We start from the raw sequence: 10,277 nt of genomic DNA on the forward strand, positions 1-10,277 counted from the left end.
TTGTGGGGGATAGGTCCATGGTCGCTATTAACGATTTTATTCTTATTTTTGTATATAAATAGACTGTCATAGGCGTCTAGTAAGTGGTTGGGTGTTTGTTTGAGTAATTTAAGATGGTTGTCTGATGTTACATGTCAGGTATCAATTAAATATTGAGCCATGCTAAATTTTTCTGGCCTGTTGTATCTGAAGCGGGTCATGTGTTCTTTGAATCTGGTCTTAATATTTCTACGTGTCTGACCAATGTAGAGGCTTTCACAAGAAGAACAAGAAATTTGATAAATTCCAGATTTTTTGTGTCAATTTTGTCCTTGATATTCCCCAGTAAATGTTTCAGTTTGTTGTTGTTTCTAAATGCGATTTTTTTGTGTTTACCGTTTTAAAATTTTTCTCTTGGCCTTTTGTTAGTTGTGGGTGGAAAGGAAGTTTTATGTAGCGTGGTGTTTGGTCACTTGCCAATGTAGTGGAATTATTTAGGATTTTTTTGAATTTCTGTTTTTTAACTAAATTGTCTATCAAGGATTCTTTAAATCCATTTAATTTTGCAATGCGTATTATGTTGTTTAGTTCTTTTAAATAATTATTTCTCCCAAGTGGAATATTTATGAGTCTGTGGACGAGGGCAGTGAAAGATGAATATTTAGTGCTAGTGTGAACAAAAGAGTCCCGATGAATATAATTGTCAGTGTGGGTAGGTTTACGGTATATATCAAAAGTCAGTCTGTCATCTATTCTGGTGAGTAGTAAGTCAAGAAAAGGAAGTTGATTGTTGTTTTCAATCTCATGGGTAAATTTAATGGTGGGGAATAAGCTATTTAAATCACACACAAATTGATGTAAGTCAAACTTATTGGGGTCGAAGATGGCAAAAATGTCATCTACGTATCTTCAATAAATGGATGGGAAATAATTGAATTTACTTTTAAAAGTGTTTTCAAAATGAGTCATGAAAACATAAGCAAGAAAGGGTGAAAGGGAGATACCCATGGAAGTTCCGAATTCTTGTTTATAATATTTGCCTTCAAATGAAAAATAATTTTGATTCATCACTAGGTTGGTTAATTTAATTAATTCTTCAATTTTTCCATTTGTATCCATGAGTCAGTCAGTCACCACAAGGGCTGTATATAAATAGGGATAATACAGCATGCAATTTGCACACATTGAAAAAAGACATTGCAACTTTGCCTTCTTCCTGTGGAGGCGTGCCTTCTCCTGATTGTTTATACACCTTGTAAGCATCTTTATACGCTAAGTGCATCCTAATAAATGCTAAAAAACGCCCTATGGCTCCAGTAAAAGAATGGCAATACTGTGGACAACCTAATAGTGGTAATACATCTATATCATCTACGGCTGCTAAGACATCAAGTGTCCACACCTTGTGGGCAAGAGAAAAGCACCTGGATAGCCTTCATTTCTAGAACACTTATCAAATCATAGAGCCTCTTTGATGAGTAGGATAATTGTCCCCTGTTCACATAATGGAGGAAGGCATTTACAACCCTCACCATCTGGAGCATCCTCATGGTGCACACTCTTTCGACAATCTCCACATTTCGTAAAACGTCGAGATTTCCTAGCTGCATACCCAGAGAAGTACCCCAGGACATAGTCCTATGAATGGAGCACACGATAATCCTCAGTTATTATAGGCATAGTTTCCGCCAAGCTCCCCTTATCAATTATGTTGTCCATGATGCCTCTGAGCTTGTCATGACGATCCCGTGAATCATCTATGTCAACTGTTGACACCAGGGTCTTCAACATATCCCCCCCAGATATATTGATTCCCTGACCAGTGGGTACGTGCTAATTAGTTTGAAAATCTGCGCAAACAAAACTGAATCTGGGTGATCATTTGATCCACAGGCAGAGCGCATTCCAAAGAAACTCTGCAAAGAATATGAAAATTATCCATTTCAATTCATAAACAACAATTTGATATCACTCCTAAGAATAACTACAATAGAATATTCATATGAATAACCAAATGTCAACCACATACTTCCATAGCATCCTGATTTATTCTGACAGCCATCAGGTACTCAGATCCACATTCTGCATCCAGAAAGTTGTGAAGCTCTAAAGCTGTGCGAATGCTCACTTTTAAGGCCTAGTGTAGTGTTCCCCGATAGAAAATAATACCCATTTTCTAGAGCAGCCTTTTCCCATTCCTCGATGAAAGTGAGGAAATTTTTAAGAGTCTTAAACACAGATAAGGAAAAATTACATTTAATCTCCAAACCTTGCTGCAAATTAGGAAAGACATATTAAATATTTAGCATGAAGAGAAAATTTCCGGGATTGACATAAGGAAATTATTCAGAAAGGAATACACATTCTGCATACAGGATTACAGATGTGCCTACTTTTGAAATAAAACCTTCAAAGCAATTACAACTTATGACTCGCATTCCATTTTTCTGATCCCTTCCTTAGTGCGCCCACTTGAGTACGTGAGTTCAGAGACTGAATAAGGTCCTGTACACGCTGTATTATTTTTATAGAAGGATCACAGTCCTCCAAACCATCATTCCGACCTTTGTAGACCTGCATTGCCGCCGCAATTACCACTGAAGAACTAATATGAGAGAGAGATTACATTACCTATTGTTCGAAAGACATATTTTACAGTCTACACAACCCAAGAAGAACCACTATACCTGAAAGGCTCTACGAACATTCATCATTTGGTAAGGTTTCGGGCGTATGTGGTCCATGGTCAAATCAGGGCAAGCCTTCAATTTGAATCCGCATGGATGTCCGAGTTTCGCAATGGCCTCCCAGGGCTTAAGTTTAACGATCCCATCAGGTGTTTGCAGAGTGTTACGTAAATAAGAAAAAATTTAAAATTAAGTCTAATACAATTGCAAAGAAAAAATCGCATCAAATTTAAGTATGATGCAATGAAAAATGACCAAATATTTATATTATTTGCATATTTTGAAAAATTTCTAATCATAAATATACAAATACCTACCCTAATCTTTTATTTTTTACAAAAAAGGGTCCTCACATTCTTAATCAAATGTGAGAAGTCTGATATGAACGAGTCTCCTCAATGCATTCACTGGATGAAAGCAGCTAGCATTTTCAGAGTCTATTCCAAATTGCCTCCACCTCGTCCTATTCCACTTGGCACCTTCTGTCACCACAAGATCAATATGGACATCGGTCTATTCCAGGAGAATGATGCACTCCAGTATAAGGTGATGGAGAACGGTGCTTGAGGTATAGCCCTTGCTCAAAAAGCAAGACAGAGCCTGCACCCAACTACCTCTAAATGGCTGGTACATCGTTACCAGGGCATGATCTCCTCGCTGATTTTTCTGGTGCCTTGGGGTATGGTCTCCTAGGTCGGTGAAACCAACTACTTTAAGCTCCCTCCGGTCGAAAGCGACACATTGGGTGAGCTTCATTTCGTCGATTAGAAGAGCACCTAGGGTTACGAATTTAGTAAATAAATGGTATTTTTTGCAATTAGACAGGAAAAAGAAATCTACAATTAAACATCATTGTGATACCTCTCTTCTCCACCGACGGAAGCAGTTTGGCCTTTTCCTTGAAGCAGTTAAAGGTTGCCTCATGGAATCCATAACCCTTTATTTTCTCCAAGTATCATCGAAGTGTCTGCGCACTTGGTGACGCTAATATGCCATGAGACCTGAGGTGCTCATACGCTTTTGGGCTCTTGATTCTCAATTCATCAGTTAGTAAGTCCAGTGCTGAAATGCACCATGCTGAACCAACAGTCAAACATATTATACTTTAGTCAACAGGCGTGCAGCCTTAACTCTACATTTTGTCAAGGCGACTTTCAAGTATTTCTTTTTGACAAGAAACGCCTTCTGCAGTCTTTCGCTGTCAGATCTTTGCTTCCTGGCAATATTGCACTGTATGCAACGACTGGTAAGCCCTTTTCCTCTTGCCCTGTTTTGCTACACTGGAACATATCCGGCAGAATTTGGATATGCCCTACAGAAATGGCTGCGGCCCACGTACCCGAGCCCCCGCGTACCCGAGCCTCCGCGTACCCGAGCCCCCGCGTACTCGAGCCCCTACTCAGTTCGCTCTCTTACATAAAAAAGGGGGGCGATCGTTGTCATAGTAGGACTGCTGTGGCTCAGTAGTCCTGGGGCGGTGGAATGGGTCAACGGATGGTCAAGGCAATTGAGTCAGGCCCCAGTGGATAAGCCACTCACAATCAGCTGATGCAGATGGCATGTTTCGAGCTTTCCTAAATTAATTCAATTAATTATTCAATAGCCTCTTGAATAACAACCTTAAATAGCCAAATATGTCTCCATCATTAAAATTTTACATTAAGTATTGTGGCGAAACGCCTTATTTGTATTTTTGTTTTGTTAAGTGGTTTAATTTTATTTATATTTTTTTTATGTAAGATAAATTTGGTATCAAGGGTATTGTCTTAAAATTCAAAATTTGTGCCTCGTTGAACAAGTGAGAGATGAAAAAAAAGAATTTAGTTCGCTCAGTCCCCGCTAACGTCGTCAGTTTACATGTGCGTTGCAGACGACGTTAGTGCGGTGAACGCTGGGTAGGGGAAGAATGGATAAAAGGCCGTGCACGGGAGAGCACAGAAGTCAGACAACAAAGAACAAGTCAGCAAAGAACAGAACTGAGAGAACAAGGTTACGCACGCTACGGCTAAAACGCACCCGAGAAGGCTGAGGGCTGTGATTAAGCGGAAAGAAGGTTCCGGATCGCTGAGGGGTCGAATTTTGGAAGAAGCACTGGCCACGTGTAGCAGACACAATCAGCCGGCTGCTGGCCCGATTGGCTTCTGGTCTCGATCCCCGCCACCGAGTGAACGAGTAAGCTTATACGCCCCTATTTCCCTTATAGTGCAACTGATCTTTGCCAAAGTAGTGTGTCCCTTAAAATAAACCAGTGAGTGTTTCGTGCTCTCTCTCCCCATCTCTCGTCTGAAGAAGAGGAACGATAAGTGATTAGTGTCAATTTCTCATTGTTTTCTCATTGGTTCACGAGTGTTGATTTCATCATTGTAAAATATTTAAATCGCCTCTAAGACTAAAACACGGCTTGTGTGCTACAAAGGCATTACTGAAATATGCGCAAATTCATTGTATGATTTATTTTATGTTCGATGGTTTATTAAGGGTTTCAATTTATTTGTGTTGAAGGGTATAATTTTTTTTGTGTTTCTTTTGGAGGGGTAATTCATGTGTCGATGGGGTTATTTCATTTCATTGTATAGTAGTCGGTTCATTAAAAGTCATTTATGTTAAAAGAAAAAGAACCGGAAAGAAATTTATTTAAGGTAGCGATTCTTCTGCCCCCCACCAATTTTACTGTCTTAATAGCAAAGCCAACGGCGCTGGTCGCCCGAAATCGACGAACCCTAAAAATTTCTTACGTGTCGTCCCGTTTTTGCTTCCCACTCGTCCTAACGGGTAGCGGAGGAAAGGAGGTGGGGAGGGGTTTTGGGCTAAACAAGACCCGGGAGGCGGGACCGGCACATATAAAATGGCGCCCGAACAGTAGGACTCGAGGTTTCATTATTTGCAATTTAAAGAAGTAAACGAATGGGGAAGTTTTACGGGATTGAACTCGCTCGCGGTGACAAGCAATTGAAAAGAGCAGTAGCTACTGCGGCGTTAATAATTCTAATTTTTGTTGCAATATGCTCATCCATTTGCCTAGCATTGGGTACGTGTTATGGTTGGAACGAAATTAATCGGCCGACGTTATTTCCTGTATTTTTTATTATTATTGGTGTTTGGTGGATGCTGTTTTTTTTGGGGTTAGTTCATAAATTGTAGTGCAGTGGAGCAATAGCGAATGCTCACTTTAAGGCCTAGTGTAGTTTTAGAAAAATCTTCTCGGGATTGCGCGCGGGTTAGATTATTTAAGAGCGCCGACGTTTCGGGTACCGACTCGCTACCCATTCTCACGGCTACTGATAGAAAATTCGAAAAGACCGTTGAAGCCCAGCGTTAGGAGGAGCCGGATTGGTCGAGATCCGATTGTTGTCGCGGAAGACCGTGGACCAGCGTAGACTTAGCTCTGGCAAGCATAACTCTTTTAAGGGTTCTATTCCAAGAGCTGCTGATCGAAAATTCGGTGTCTCTGTTTACTTTCTTATTTTCAAGTTAAATTTCAATCTCCTCTTTGGTTAAACGATCCCAGAAATGATCCGATCGCCATAAAACTCTGGTGTCATCCCACCGTATTTTGTGGTCCTCATCCAAGCTATGCTCAACTATGGCTGATTTTTCCGGTTGACCAAGTCGGAAATGCCTTCGATGTTCTTTGAGACGAGTAGATATTGTTCGCCCAGTCTCACCCACGTAGACATTACCACACTCACAGGGGATTTTATAAACTCCAGGAGTCATAATAAGGCCAATTGGATCTTTTACACAGACGAGGCGGTCTCTTAAACTCGTCATAGGGCGATGGATGGTTTCGATATTATACCTCCTCAAAACCCTAGAAATCTTGCCCGAAATAGTGGAAATATAGGGCAAAAAAGCCCTGGCTGTCGGTTTAGGTTGGCCTTCCTTCATAACCGAGCTCTTTGCAGTTGCGGAGGATTTTCTGAAGGCCAAAGTGATCTGCCGCTCTCCGTACCCATTCTGGCGGAAGGTATTCTTAAGATAGTCCAATTCCGAAGGAAGACTCTCCGCGTCGGAAATTGTTCTCGCACGATTTATTAGGGTGGAAAGAACTGCTTCACGTTGGTAGTAGAACTGCCTAGTGTAGTGATCCCCGGTAGAAACTAATACCCATTTTCTAGAGCAGCCTTTTCCCATTCCTCGATGAAAGTGAGGAAATTTTGAAGAGTCTTAGGAACAGATAAGGAAAAATTACATTTACTCTCCATACCTGGCTGAAAATTAGGAAAGACAAATTAAATATTTAGCAGGAAGAGAAAATTCCCGGGTGTGACATAAGGGAATTATTCAGAAAGGAATACACATTCTGCATACAGGATTACAGGTGTGCCTAATTTTGAAATCAAAGCTTCAAAGCAATTACAACTTATGACTCGCATTCCATTTTTCTGATCCCTTCCTTAGTGCGCCCACTTGAGTACGTGAGTTTAGAGACTGAATAAGGTCCTGTACACGCTGTATTATTTTTATAGAAGGATCACAGTCCTCCAAACCATCATGCCGACCTTTGTAGACCTGCATTGCCGCCGCAATCACCTCTGAAGAACTAAGATGAGAGAGAGATTACAATACCTATTGTTCAAAAGACATATTTCACAGTCTACACAACCCAAGAAGAACCACTATACCTGAATGGCTCTACGAACATTCATCATTTGGTAAGGTTTCGGGCGTATGTGGTCCATGATGAAATCAGGGCAAGCATTCAATTGGAATCCGCATGGATTTCCCAATTACACAATAGCCTCCCAGGGCCTAAGTTTAACGATCCCATCAGGTGTCTGCAGAAAGTTAAATAAATAAGAAAAAATTTAAAATTAAGTCGAACACAATTGCGAAGAGAAAATTGCATCTAAGTTAAGTAAAACGCAATGAAAAATGACCAAATATGTATACTATTTTCATATTTTGAAAAATTTCTAATCATAAATATACAAATACCTACCCTAATCTTTTAATTTTTTACAAAAAAGGTTCCTCACATTCTTAATCAAAATGTGAGAAGTCTCATGAGATCCAGTTTCCTCAATGCATTCACTGGATGAATGCAGCTAGCATTTTCAGCGTCTATTCCAAATTGCCTCCACATCGTCCTATTCCACTTGGCACCTTCTGTCACCACAAGATCAACATGGACATCGGTCTTTTCCAGGAGAATGATGTACTCCAGTATAAGGTAATGGAGAACGGTGCTTGAGGTATAGCCCTTGCTCAAAAAGCAAGACAGATCCTGCACCCAACTACCTCTAAATGGCTGGTACATCGTTACTAGGGCATGCTCTCCACGCTGATTTTTGTGGTGCCTTGGGGTATGGCCATTAAGGTCGGTGAAACCAACTACCTAAAGCTCCCGAAAGCGACACATTGGGCGAGCTTTATTTTATCGATTAGGAGAGCTCCTAGGGTTACGAATTTAGTAAATTAATGGTATTTTTTGCGATTAGATAGGAAAAAGAAATCTTCAATTAAACATCATTGTGATACCTCTCTTCTTCACCGACGGAAGCAGTTTGGCCTTTTCCTTCAAGCAGTTGAAGGATGACTCCTGGAATCCATAGGCCCCTTTGATTTTCTCCAAGTATCATCGAAGGGTATGTGCCCTTGGTAACGCTAATATGCCTTGAGACCTGAGGTGCTCATACGCTTTTGGGATCTTGAGCCTGAATATGATACGTTCATACACCTAGTCATTAGTGTAGCGTCTACCTCTTGAATTGACTCGTTTTGAGGACTCAAAACAGGCTCTGATAGCCTCTTGTTGAGCCACAGGTTGACCAGCTACTTCAGCCTCCAAGATGTCGGCTGGTTTAGCACTGGTCCGTACTCTCAACTCCTCCATGTGCTTTTTTAATCCGGAGTCCTAGAAATTCATCCGTTAGTAAGTGATGAAATGCACCATACTGAATACCTAAGTCAACAGGCGTGCAGCCTTAACTCTACATTTTGTCAAGGCAACTTAAATATTTATTTTTGACAGGAAACACCTGCTGCCGTCTTTCTCAGTCAGATATTTGCTTCCTGGCCAAATTGCAGTGTAAGCACAAACAACTTCTATCCCCCCTGCCTCTTGCGCTGTTTTGCTTCTCAGGAACATATGCGGCACACGTTCTATTTGCCTTACAAGAATGGCAGAGTGGGTCATAGTTATAAAAATGTGAAAGCTATGGGTCTTAAATAAGTTGCTGATGCTGTGCAACATACTACTCACGCAAACATAATTGTTAACTATTACATAGCATTATTTTAAAAAATTAACAATTAACCCTCTCCTTCCTAAACCGCCCGAAACCGGCCGTAAACATTTCCCCGTCATGCACGAAGTTTAAATACCCATTTGCCCCACTGGTAGACCTATTTTTCTCCGCGATGAGGAACTTACGCAGGTTACTTTAATTAACTTACAATAACTTGAAATATATTTAAGTGATTTGTTTTAAAATTTGTATACGTTTTAAGAATATATTAATTTATTGAAAGAAGTTGGTCTTACCTTATATTGAATTTAATTCCCTCCTTCAAATCCATTTTCTTGGTGATATTGATGATAACATCCTATTTTGCAAAGAGGTAAATCGCATCCAATGCATTTCCATTACGTTTCTATGCTCCGACCAGCAGGAGTTTTTCTTTTCTTTGAGCTGCAATAGGCGCACACCTTTTTTCTCCCCACGATCTTTTTCAAAAGAGTGTTGCTGTCTCTGTGAAAATGTGCCCATCGGAAGGATTCTTTTACGTCCCACTACTATACGCGAGGAGAATTTCCCTATCATCTGCCTGTAAAGTGATAAACGAAAATTCTTCTGTGTTACTCCATGCCTAGTATTTGAGGTCATTCTATACGAGATGATCTTGTAGTAGCGCATGCGTACGTGTTATTCATAAGTAGTAATTTCATGAGAGACACACTCGAAAAAAAGCTATCAAAGTACAAATGATGATTTTTCCCTAAATAGTTTTTCATTAAATTCATTACAACTTGCGTCCCAAGAAATATTTTACGATTTCTTTTATCTTTTTTCCCTAAGTACACATTTACCTGCAAAATGTAGCCATGGGAGCTTGCTAAAACCCAAACTTTAAATCCCCACTTCGTTGGCTTTCCTTGGATGTATTGTTTAATTTTATGACGTCCTTTAAAAGCAACCATCGCCTCGTCAACACTTAATTCTCTACCGGTTTATACTTTTGCTGAAAAGTTTCCATTACATCAAGAACCGGCCTAATTTTATGCAATACATCAAAACCCTCCTCTCCCTGTTTTTTTCCTGAGTTATATCGCTAATATGGAAATATTTTGAAATGTTTGTCCATCTTCAAAAGGTCATACAGTCATGAACAATTGAGCAGTCAATATCTTGGTTATGCCAGTAATCCTTGCTTTCAGGCAAATCGAATATTCCCATGTATACTAGCACTCCAATGTATGCCACCATTTCATTGCACGTACCATCTACCCAGTCTTTGTCAGCCTTTCCTGAGGAATGTTGAAGATGTTCTGCATATTTGTTTGTGTTCTTGACAATGTTGTGAAAAAAAACTTCGCCCCCTAGCATATATTTTAGGAAGGAAAATTCATTTTCACCTATCGCCAAATTATGAATAGGCCCTCTCTCT

Source organism: Ischnura elegans, chromosome 12, assembly GCF_921293095.1.
Source record: "Ischnura elegans chromosome 12, ioIscEleg1.1, whole genome shotgun sequence".
NCBI classification, from domain to species: domain Eukaryota; kingdom Metazoa; phylum Arthropoda; class Insecta; order Odonata; family Coenagrionidae; genus Ischnura; species Ischnura elegans.